This window comes from Catharus ustulatus, chromosome 2 (genome assembly GCF_009819885.2).
Source record: "Catharus ustulatus isolate bCatUst1 chromosome 2, bCatUst1.pri.v2, whole genome shotgun sequence".
NCBI classification, from domain to species: Eukaryota; Metazoa; Chordata; class Aves; order Passeriformes; family Turdidae; genus Catharus; species Catharus ustulatus.
In genome coordinates this window covers 104958206-104969377 of record NC_046222.1, presented here as the reverse complement: position 1 = coordinate 104969377, position 11172 = coordinate 104958206, and the positions used below count along the sequence as shown (strand labels likewise).

At 39.5% G+C, this 11172-nt stretch overlaps 1 protein-coding gene across 1 annotated transcript in view; it reads left to right on the top strand.

Moving 5' to 3' along the window:
* Positions 1-740: 740 nt before the first annotated feature.
* The window catches only part of MID1 (midline 1), a 240584-nt gene continuing 230152 nt past the window's right edge, over positions 741-11172 (top strand). Inside the window, exon 1 of the mRNA XM_033052708.1 lies at positions 741-786. The gene's annotated coding sequence lies outside the window, so the exon portion shown is untranslated. The remainder of the gene's footprint in view (positions 787-11172) is intronic.

Here is an 11172-nt window from a genome sequence, read left to right as displayed (position 1 = left end):
TACTTCCTCTGTCTCTGTTTCCCTGTTTAGGTAGGGGTGTGTCTGTTAATATATTGCAATCACACGTCTGGCCAAGACAGGTCTGTCACCAAATGCTTAGCTATTACATTGTATAGAAAAGGAACTGGGAAAGAGTGAAACAAGCTTTTCTTGCACTGCATCTTTCCATTGATATCAGTAATGCAATCCTCATTCTCTAACCTTTTCAAATAACTCGCGATATATGATAGCCTCTATACGGAAACTTCATTATTGTGGGAATTTTTGGAAAGTGTGTGCACAAACCTTTGTCACCTTGTAGTACATACACAAACCTTTGTCACTTTTATAGGATGAAAATGCAGGCTCAGTGCTCTATAAAATCGTCGAGTGTTTAATGTAATGTGAACACAGTACTCAGTATTGCTGTGGCTTTAAGTAATGCAATGACTACGTAGGTGCTAAACTACTGCAAGTAAAGTGTTCTCCTTTCTGAAGACCTTCACCACGCTGTGCTAAACAAACTTCAGGCACTCAGACCCGTACGGTGTCTGTGGAGTTAACCAAATTAAGCTTACTTCCAGTGAGCCCTGTCACCAGGAATGCGCTGTGGTGACCTATATAAGGAAACCTGTTGTACCTAGGGGAGCGCGGCGGGGCTGTGCGCGGCAGAGGGGCGCGGGCTGCGGCGGGCGGGGCCGGACCGAGCCGAGCCGAGCGCACCCGGGACCGCCCGCGCCGCCCGCCGGGACTGCGCCTCTCCTGCGGCTGGGGAAACGGGAAAGTGCCGGGAAAATGGAGCAGCAGGTACGCCAGGCGGATCCCCGCAGCTGGGGGTGGCGGGCTCGGGGTGCGGGGAGGCTCGGAGCGAGGTTTGCCCTTCCGACTGCCGCTCGCTCCGGAGCGGGCTGCGAGTTCTGCGGGCTGCGGAGCGACTCCGTAACTCATCTGACATCGCATGAGCTCCCCAGGCGGATGCACCTTCCTTTTACTGCAGGGCTTCTCAAACTTTCTTAGCTCTGGTGAAACACAGATGTGAGCTGAGACTGCGAATAAAGCGGAGAGGCTTTGGTCAGCTGGCTGAAGTGCTGCAAATGCGTGGTGTTATCATCCTAGTATATCTGGGAAAAGAAGTTCTTGACATGTTTGTTATTTGTTTTGGTTTTTGTTTTTTTTTTAAAAAATCTTAAAATATGCATTTTACAAAAGATTCACTCCTTTAGCATGTCTAGGGTTTTTAGTGAATTTTATTTGGATGTGTGTGAATGCAGCTAAATCAGTGTTGCTGGAATGTGTCTGTTACAATACAGGGAGTTCCTGTAGCAATAAAGATTTTGCGGTGAGTTAAAAAATAAACTTCAGGTACTTATATAGGAAATGTAAGCTAAACAGGTTCTACTACAATAGGGATTACCGAGTTCAAAACAAGGATTTGTATTTATTAGGAAGTATTTGCACAGTGTGATAACATTTTTAAAACAGGCTTTCGGTAAAATCCTCATGAAGATGGAGAAATTTTTTCCTGAAGATTGTAGTCAGGATATAATGGAAAATAAAGTTGAAAACAAATTTCAAATAGGTCTCTAGCTGTAAGGATATTGGTGTGCAGGCCATCAGGACAGTTAGTGTTAAGTTGCAGCATGTTCATTGTGGAACTTTATTTAAGTTTTTCTGCCACTATGGTGTAAAACATAAGAATGGAAAAATATTTTCAGTTGATCTCTTGCAGTAAGAGGAGATTTCCTTTTCTTCTAAGAAAAAGGTTGCAGAGAACTAGTCAGGTGGAGTGCATTTTCAGAATGAATTTTGTTTTTCTGGCATTAGAGACTGATAGATACATGATTACTTTCCATTTTATGTGCATATGTGCTCACATATTTATGTGTGCATGGGCATGTGAATGCACTCATTATGGGAGATGTAGCTACATCTTCCCGAGCCATCAAAGTGGGAAAGTAAAATTCCTAGGAGGTTAGAAGCTTACTATGAAGATAATTATTATTTAAAGACTCTCTTCCTTCTAAATAGCTGCAACTTTTATGAGTTAATGTCTCCCTGAGATTAGTAATATAGTATTACCTGGTTAAAATTAATTCAGAATAAAGAAAGAGTTAAGTAATTTGTGTTCATAGAGAGTCTCATTCATTTCTGTGTAAGATTTTTGTTAACTCCTGACTTGGAAAGTTGAGTGAGATTTTAATGGGAATGACACAGGATAGCTGGAGTAGTTTCAGTAGGGGCTTTTATAGGAGCTTCAACACCACAAAGTACATTGCAAGTTCCCAAATACCTATTTCAGGGCTGAAGCTAATGGGCTCTTTGTGATGATTCATCTTTGGTTGTGGTGGAAGCCACCATGGCAAAGAAAGCAGGGCTGGTGGACCAGAACCATAAATTTCACTTGTTGCACTTCTCATCCTGGTGGTTTTGTGGAATATCTTTATTATTTTGAATTGAAAAGGAGTACAGAGAAAGGACTTGTAACAGGGCTGTTAGTAAAGCATAAATTTAAAGGGCAAGAGAAGACTCCAGGGAAACAGGCTCTTAAATCACCTTTTCCAAGTCTCATTTCAGGAAATTGCATTGCCCCCATCAGTTTGTCTAGCTGTGTTGCAATCATTAATGGTCTTTTGATTTCCCGGTGCCAAGCAAGGTAGAAAGGTGGTTCAAAGTCTCTACAGTGTGTTCTGGGCTGACACGACCTTGCTGTATCCCAGGATGTGAGCAGGGGCGGTGTGGCCAGGCTGGGCAGGGCTGGCCCAGGCTGCAGCCCCTTGGGGAGCTCTGTGGCTGTGACCCTGTCAAGGGACACAAGGGGAGGAGTCGGTTCTCACTCCTTCCAGCCGCAGTGCCTGCCTCTGTCACCCACAGAAGATGTGTAATGATGTGGCTTCAGCGCTTGCAGCATCAGGGGGACCTGCCTAAAACCAGTGTCTGGATTTACCTGGGGTTTTACCTGAGCTTGGTGCTGTGCCTGTGGTGTCACAGTAGTTTCCATTAACATGGATGCGCAAGAAGTAAATTTGTTTCAGACCAGAAATTGGTTGGGAGATAAATCCCAGGGAAATTTTATGCTTGTTTACAGTAAGAAAAGAATTTCAAAGTAAATACAATAAAAAATATTTTTATCCCATTTAATGTATGGGATAGACTTTGTGCTTTATCTAAAATCACAGAAAATGCAGTGGCTGTGACTGAATTACCCTTCTCTGGCCTGAACTCCTGCAAATCAGCCTGCTACCCTAGGCATGGGTCTCTAACCGTGTTAATAGGTGATGAGGCGTATTCACTGATTAAAGATGAAAGAACTAAAGGCATTCTGACCTTGTTTAAAGATTGTTTTTTCATTCCTTCAAGGATTCCTTTGTATTAATTCTAATGGCAGAACTGTGTTCAGAGTGCAGTAATGGTGTTGTGTTGGACTGTGTATTTTGAGGATGAATGTGTTGAACCCAGGTGAAGGCATTAAGTCTGTGCATACACCTGTGGTCCCAGCTTTTGTGGTGTAACTTGGACGAGACTGAAGGAAAGCAGAAATACTTAATTTGAGAGTATTGATAATGAACCAAAATGACCTTCTCCCTTGCTGCTGTGTTACTGATGGGTTAATTCATGAGAACTCTTATTAATTTGTCACTTTTAAATCAGAAAGTGCTTTATGTATTTAGAATATAGTATTATAATATTTTCATTTAGAAATAAAAGAACATAATAAATTTCTTCAATGTTTTTCCACATTTGGTAATCTGCTCATCCTAAAAACAAAGTTGGGGGACTTTTTTTTGTAGGCTTGCTGGACTTGCATCCATCATCTCATTTTTGCTTTCATCTTCTGATTTGTGTATGATTTGAAGCTGACTGCTCTTAGACATTGTCAAGAGGCAGTTTGGTACATCGTGTTTTTTCCTGGTATCTTTACACATATTCAATTAAAAAAAGACTAACCTTTCAAAGGTGTAACTGGAGAGCTTGAAATAATAAAAGAACATGCTGTACTAGTTGCATACTCCCTTTACGATTTTGTTAAAGGCTTTACCATTCCATTATGCTATCATTTTGTAGTGTAAGCATTTTATATGGCATGTGTGATTTCATTGCCCTTAAGTGACCTTAGTAAATTCCTTATTTCCCCTGAAGCACATACCTAATTGAAAATTGCCATCTGCAGTTGAGGAGCTCTAAGCAAGAGCTCTAAGAATAACTCAGGATGGAGATGGGTGTCTAGAGAGCAAGGCAAAATCACTTTTTCTGTAGAATTCACTGTATTGCAAGTAAAATACTTGCATTGAAAATGAATGATAAGGAATTATAGGAAGGGCATCTTTGTCTGCCCAGTTCATCTGACTAATACTGCTCTCCAGAGATCATGTGATCCACAAAAAGCATGTGTTGCCTAATTTTTTAAACCTTTTAAAAACTTGCCTCTCTTCTTTTGGTAAATGTATTTGGAATTTAAAGTTAAAAATACCATTCCAAATCTGAGCTAGGGTTTCTAGCCCAGCAGCTGTCCTCATACTGCAGTGCCTTGCTTGGCTCTGGTGTGCCCCTTTCAGGATACAGTTAGGTTGGTTGCAGTCTGCAACCACAACCTAAAAATGGGATTATGTGTTCCCCATGAGAAACCTCTGGCCCAGCATTGCATTCATCACAGCTCCTGTGAGTGTAAGTGCTTAAGAGTCATGAAAATGAAGGAGGCAAAAAGCTGGACAGCTGAGGAATGGCTTAAGAAGGCTCTTTCTTAGATAACAGAACATTAAACTGTGCTCTGGATTAGAAGTCTGTGACATCTGTATATTTGTTCACTATTGTGTAATGTAATTGTTTAGGACAGGAGAAATGCAAGTATTTTAATTAAAAAGGGTTGGGAAATGTAAAGCATGAAAAGTCTGTGATGAAGATGTAAAGTTTTTATCCTATCTTCCTGTGTGTTTATTCATTTCAAAAAGCTGAGAAAACAACAAGGCTGAAAATTAAACCTTCATAAATTCTTTAGTCCTGTGTTATCTCACAAATAGTCTTATTTATGAAAGCTTATCCTTTAAATCTGTTTTTTTTTCTGTGTTAATTCCAAGTTATGTTTCAGAACCATTTACCAGGGTTAGAGCTTTGGAATACACACTGCTTTGAGACTCATAAGAGGAAGGTACTAAAAATGTGCGACCTGTGTTAGGGTCTGAGTTTACCAGCTGCTTAGGATATATTTCCTTGCTGTTTTCGTTTTTTTTTTCTTTCATTAGAAATATTAATATTAAATGTAGATTTTGATGGTGTAGCAAGTAACCAAGAGAAGAAAAACATTTCATTGGAAATTTTGTGTGATTCCATATTTTAATATTTTTTCACATTAAGTGTATTTCATGTTCAACAAGATATCTAGAAATAGACTTGAATCTAAAAGTCTGTACAAAGGCAGATGCATGTTTCCTGACCTATCTATATCTATTGTAACACATGTTCAATTTCATATGCATCTAAATCTCTGCTGAATTTTTTTAGTAAAGTTACTATTTTCATGTGGTTGTGTGCACAGAGGCTGGAATAATTGGTACTTGTTTTTAGGTAAATCAGTTTAAACTCGGGATTTTCCTTGAAAAATTGAGACTCTTCCATTTACAGGTTCATTAGGGGGTAGAAATTAAGTTGCACTCTCTTTTCTCTAGTAGTTTCACTCAATAGTGTTTCTGTATTGGTCCTCTGAAAGCTGGATTTAGGGAGATGACATTTAAAAAAACCCAGTTGTTTTCACTAGATATCATTATATAAAGTTCAGCTTCATTTAGGATTCATGATGCTTCATTCAGAGTTATGAAAGAAAGGCTATTTTTGACCTCTTGTGCAAGTTCCAGTCATTGCAGTGGGCTGAGAGTGCTCTGCTTGGTGATGCACTGGATTGCAGAGTGCTCAGGGTATCAGTTTGAAAGTGTCATGACTTGTCTGCTGGGCTCCTCCAGTGATGCATGTACTCCTGCTGCTGTTTCTAACATTCCTGTTTTGTAGCTACCTAGACTGGAAAATTCCATATAAAACCTCAGATCTGGCCTCCTGAGGTGGATTTTTTTGTACAAATTTAATTTCACTATGTATGAAACAACATGAATGTTCCTACTGTGTTAATTCTGTAAAATGAGTAGTTGTTTCACTATACTGTTCACATCTTAGTTATCCCCTCCATGGGAAACTCCATCCAGTTTTAGTTGGGAAGTTTAGGCATTAGCAGTTAGCTATGAATTCTTACCTTAAGTTCAGGGTGGTTTGGGATATCCTATTGGTTGTGGTTCAAAGTTATGTAGCTGTGCTTAACGCTCCAGTGGGAAATTCTGGCCATGTTGCATTTTGCCTTTGATATGTTGCCATGCCACCACCGTTAATGCAAGCTTAGACTGCAAACATCTGTTTGCTTTTATTGCACATGTGTTGCTTAAGATGTTCAGTTTTTACATGATGTGAATCACTGGACTCAATGAGCATGTATGATTGGCTTAATAAATAAGCCTTAAGTTGAGTCAATAAATTGCACGTCCTAAAGAATGATATATACGATATACGCAGAAGAAAAAAGTGACAAGTTCACGTCTAGACTTGCAAGTATTTCATATTTTGGAGGGAGTCACATAAATATCAATACAAAAGGAAAGATTTTATGCATCCATATGTCAGGCAAAGATGATGAGAACAGAGAAATGCACCTGATAGAAAACAAAATGATGAAAGCTCTGTATCCCTCATTCTAGAATCTCTCTACATTTGTGGCATGAATGGAACACTTGCAAGAAAAAACATGCATTTTGACATCACCACATATGCTCTCTAGAGTGCTCTCTTTGATGAAAATGTTACATGGATATGGAAATAAGTTTAGCTGTTGATCTCAGCAATTTTTTCAGCAATACCCCATAGGTACACTGATGTTTCAGAGACTTACCATGTTGGTTCTAGCATGTATCATTCCACATTGCTGGGATGCACAAGATTACTTTGGTTTGGATGAATGAAAGTGAGTGAAATGACTTACAGTTGTTAGCTTGCATTTTAATTTTGGAGGTTAACCTAATGTGCCTAGAAGGTTTAACTCATATGTTTCTTTACCACGAGGAGTCTTATTTGGACATTTTCTCTGCCACTTGACAACTAAAGCAACAAAACACAAAGAGAAAATGGAAGATTACAGTTGAGCAGAACCATCAGCTGAAAGGCCTTTATTCCACACAGACATCTTAAAGTTGGTATGCAGAACTGGTATAATATAATAAAAATTAAAGCTTTCTAGAAGGGGCTTGCAAAACCAAAAAGTTTAATTGGTGGAGTCAGTATCATCTGCCAAGTTTCCAGTACAACACCCAGGCTGAGGGAGGTAGAACTAAAATTGCAAGTTGTTTCACTAGCTGGCAAGCTGATCTGAAATCAAGAAGATATAATGGAATCAGAAGCATGAGTTTCTATAGTCAGAGAAGAAAGTATAATTTATTTATAGAAAATGGCGAATAATTCAGTCAGCAAGAGTATCTGTGGGCTACCGCAAATTAGAAAGTGAATGCAAGTTGCTGATGAGGCAAAATGCTGAAATGTGAAAGCCATTCTGGGAATCATTACTGAAGGTATCATGAACAAGAGGATGAGAAATAACCATTTTGCCCTGTTCTGTTGTGATAAACACCGTCCTGAATGGTTCACCCAAATTCATATGTGATACTTTAAGAAATACACAAAAAAACTGGAGAAATTACTGGTTTACTTTCCATTAGTCTAAGGAAATGTGACACAGATTGCAGGAACTGAGTGTGTTTTATTGAAAATCTGGGTTCCTTGTGTCCTGTACAAGCATCTTATGAACTAATATTCTGTCCATCTGCCTTCACCCAGAGGTCCAAGGAGGAGCTGAGCTTTCCCTGCTGCTGCCTTCATAGGAGAGCAAAAGGGAGCACATTCAGTACCAGCAGCCACCCCTGAATCTGGCAACTCATTGTTTTTCCTATCAAAGTGTTACTTGCATGAGCTCAGCTTGGTGAATTGCTGTCTAGAAAAGAGAATAAATAACACAGACATGGTTTTAAGTGCGACAGCCTTTAATTGTTCTTCATCTCTGAGGATGGAACAAAAGGCAATTTGCAGTAATGGTGTGTTTCATTAGATTCTAGGAAGTGATCTACAGTTCATATTTAGGCACTGTGATGGGTCACCCAAAGAAGCTGCCAGGTCAGTCTTTGGAGATTTTTCAGACTGAACAAAATATTTTTTGTGGAGGATCTAAGTGTAGCTGGTCCTCATGGTGATTAGGGAATGACTCCACAAAGATCTTTTCAGACTTACAACTGTAGTTGCTTGCTATGACTTTGGCTGTGTCCCTAGCATGAAATTTGGAATTATCTTCCAGTTTCAGACTCCAACCTGTCTCATGTCCCTGTCCCAACGCCTTAGCAGTGCTTAAGCTGGGTCTGCATTTTCCTTTCATGCTCACTTTATGCCTCAATTTCATACTCTAGTCAGGTGTACTGTAGTAGATCAGCAGTGAGACCGGTGTCTCACAGCTGGCCCTTACCTGTAAAGAAGAGCAGGTTCAGCCTCAGACTGGGACCCACTGATGCCTTCTTTACCCTCTTTACTTTTCAGTACCATAGACTCACTGCTTTAGAGTCTGGGAACTCTGAATGCCCATGTTACTTTAGCTTCTACTCAATTGTTAGTCTCAATAGTTATTGCCAAGACTCCCATTTTGGCATTAGCATGTAGTAACAACAGAGATTACAGGAATGAATACAAAACCTAATGAAATAATGGTAAAAGTGTGAATAGTTACACATGGGAAACCACTGCCACTCCTTTTTCCCTTACCATGGAGATCGTGTCATGTAGCCATGAAAACTGGAACAGCACAATCTCTTGTTGATGTAAAGAAAGCAAGAACATAACTACTGTAAATAAATGTGGGAATTATGTTAGTGGAGGAGAGGAGGCTGTTCTCATCAGCACTGAATCTAAGTAAATTGGATAGTTAGATGACAAGGTTCTCCTTGGAGAACAAATTTCGTTGTTTGTTGGGTAAAATGTGTTATTGATGTGTTATGGGCAACAACTGAGTCTGTCTCCCCTGTTTGTGTGGCAGTGCTGAGTCATTGATTTCAGTCAATCAATGCTGTTCACTGCAGTGCTATATCCATTAATCTCGCTGTGAGAGTACAAGGCATAGCATTCAATCAATAAGGCCTCAGATTAAAGGCAATGATCCAGGAAAAGGAGAATGTAAAAATAGAAAAAACAGGGAAATGGAAGTGAGATTAATTTTTTCTACTTGATACTTTCCATAACCTTCTCATGACTCAGCATTTCTGAAGTTAGCTACTTTCTGAGATGATTCATGAGGTTTGCTTACTAAATTAATTCCGTAATGATGGTTAAATTAATTGTAGTGTCTAATTCATGAAATGCCAAATGACCTTCCTAAAACTGGAAAATTGTCTCATATTGTGATTTTAAAATATAGGTGAATATTTTTATTAGCAGTAAACCTTTTTACTATCACAGTCATCCATTTGAATCAGTCCATCTGTTCACCTGTCTTTGAGCAATTCACTCTGATTTGGAGGGAGTGCAAAGGTGTTACAGCAGAGATACCTGCTCACAGGACAGCTTGCTTTCTACCATGCTGTTCAAAGACATCTCTCAGTGGCAGAGCCCGAAAATGCTTCACTCCTCCTTTCATAGCCGGGGCTGTTCTTCAGAACTCTTTTTCAGGCCAGTATTTAGCCAGAGTGGTGAGACAGTCACTGAATTTCACAGCTCTCTGGGCAAAGACTGTGTGGTTGACTGGGGACTCCATCTTGCAAAAGGGATGCCATAATGCATTCTGCTCATTCCTGTTGGGAATTTACTGTCTTCCACAGTGGTTTCGGTCTTAATTCAATCCTTATTGTGAGCACAGAGGAAAGGAACATTGTCTCAGGCAGCCAATGTGTAACTGTTAGGAAAAATACTTGGTTTGTGATGGCAATAATTACTACAACCGTTAATTACTGCATTTTTGGGAGAGAAGTGTGTTATTTCATATTCATAGGCAACATCACTATATGACTCTCTTTCTGAGGTTTAGAAGTTTTGCATCTAAAAATAATTTGCAAAAATTAAATTGAACCAGGCTAATAAAATATTCAATAAGTTTAGGCAATTGTGTAGTCATATGTCTATTCCAACCCAGCTTTCAACATATTGCCTAGAGGAAAATGCTCTTTAAAATGTTTGGACAGACTGCATCTAAAGCTAAAACTTGTTTGAAAGATGACATTCTTCTGAGCAAGATTCAATATTTCTCCTAGATCAGGATTGGGTCAGTGTTGTTTCATGGTTATATATTCTAAAAAAATCTGAACAATAATGTGCAAATATGGAACCAATATTCAACAAAAAAAATTCTGTTCTTTCTAAAGAACTGTGTCCCAGCATTTTTCATCCACTGAAACAATTTAAAACTAGATTGAGAAAGATGTGTGCTGCAACCTAAGTTTTGCTGGACTTCAAGGTGTGTGAGGTGTAATGTTAAGCCTTTCTTGTTGTGCCTGTTGTCCATTACCCCAGACCAAGACCTACAAGATCCCGATTACAGGGGGTGATGGGCTGCCCTCTTCTGAGATCCAGAAAGTTCACTAAACTTCTTTAGTACCAGTGCATAGTTTCGTTTCCTTGCAATTTTCTTCCAAGTGTGGTTTCTAGTTTCTATTCTCTCAAGAGCTGGACAAAACTCTGATTTATAAGCCCAAGAAGAGGGCTTATAGGTTTTATCTATCTTTTTATTACTGACTTGCTCAGGGAATGCAAGATGCTTGCTGGAAACCTTCCCTCTCCTAAAGAGGCAATGCTAGGGCCAAAGAGAGACATATCTGTGTGAATATATACTCCCTCCTAGAGTGCCTGTGTCACTGGAAGAATGATGTCACAAAAATCAGGACTTTGTGGTCCTCTATGGAGAGGGATACCCATACACCAAAGGAAGGGGATACCCTGGCTTGTGGGCTTAACTGAAGTCACTCTTATGTTGTACATTATGAGGATATTGACCCAAAAAATCATGGAACTTTTCTGCCCACATTGGAGGCGTCAGATGTGACAGATGGAAAACTAAGACTGAATCAAAATAGGCTTTCAAAATATTTAAAAGCTCCATGTAAAGGTGGGTGCATCCATAGGCTTCTGGCACTTTCATTA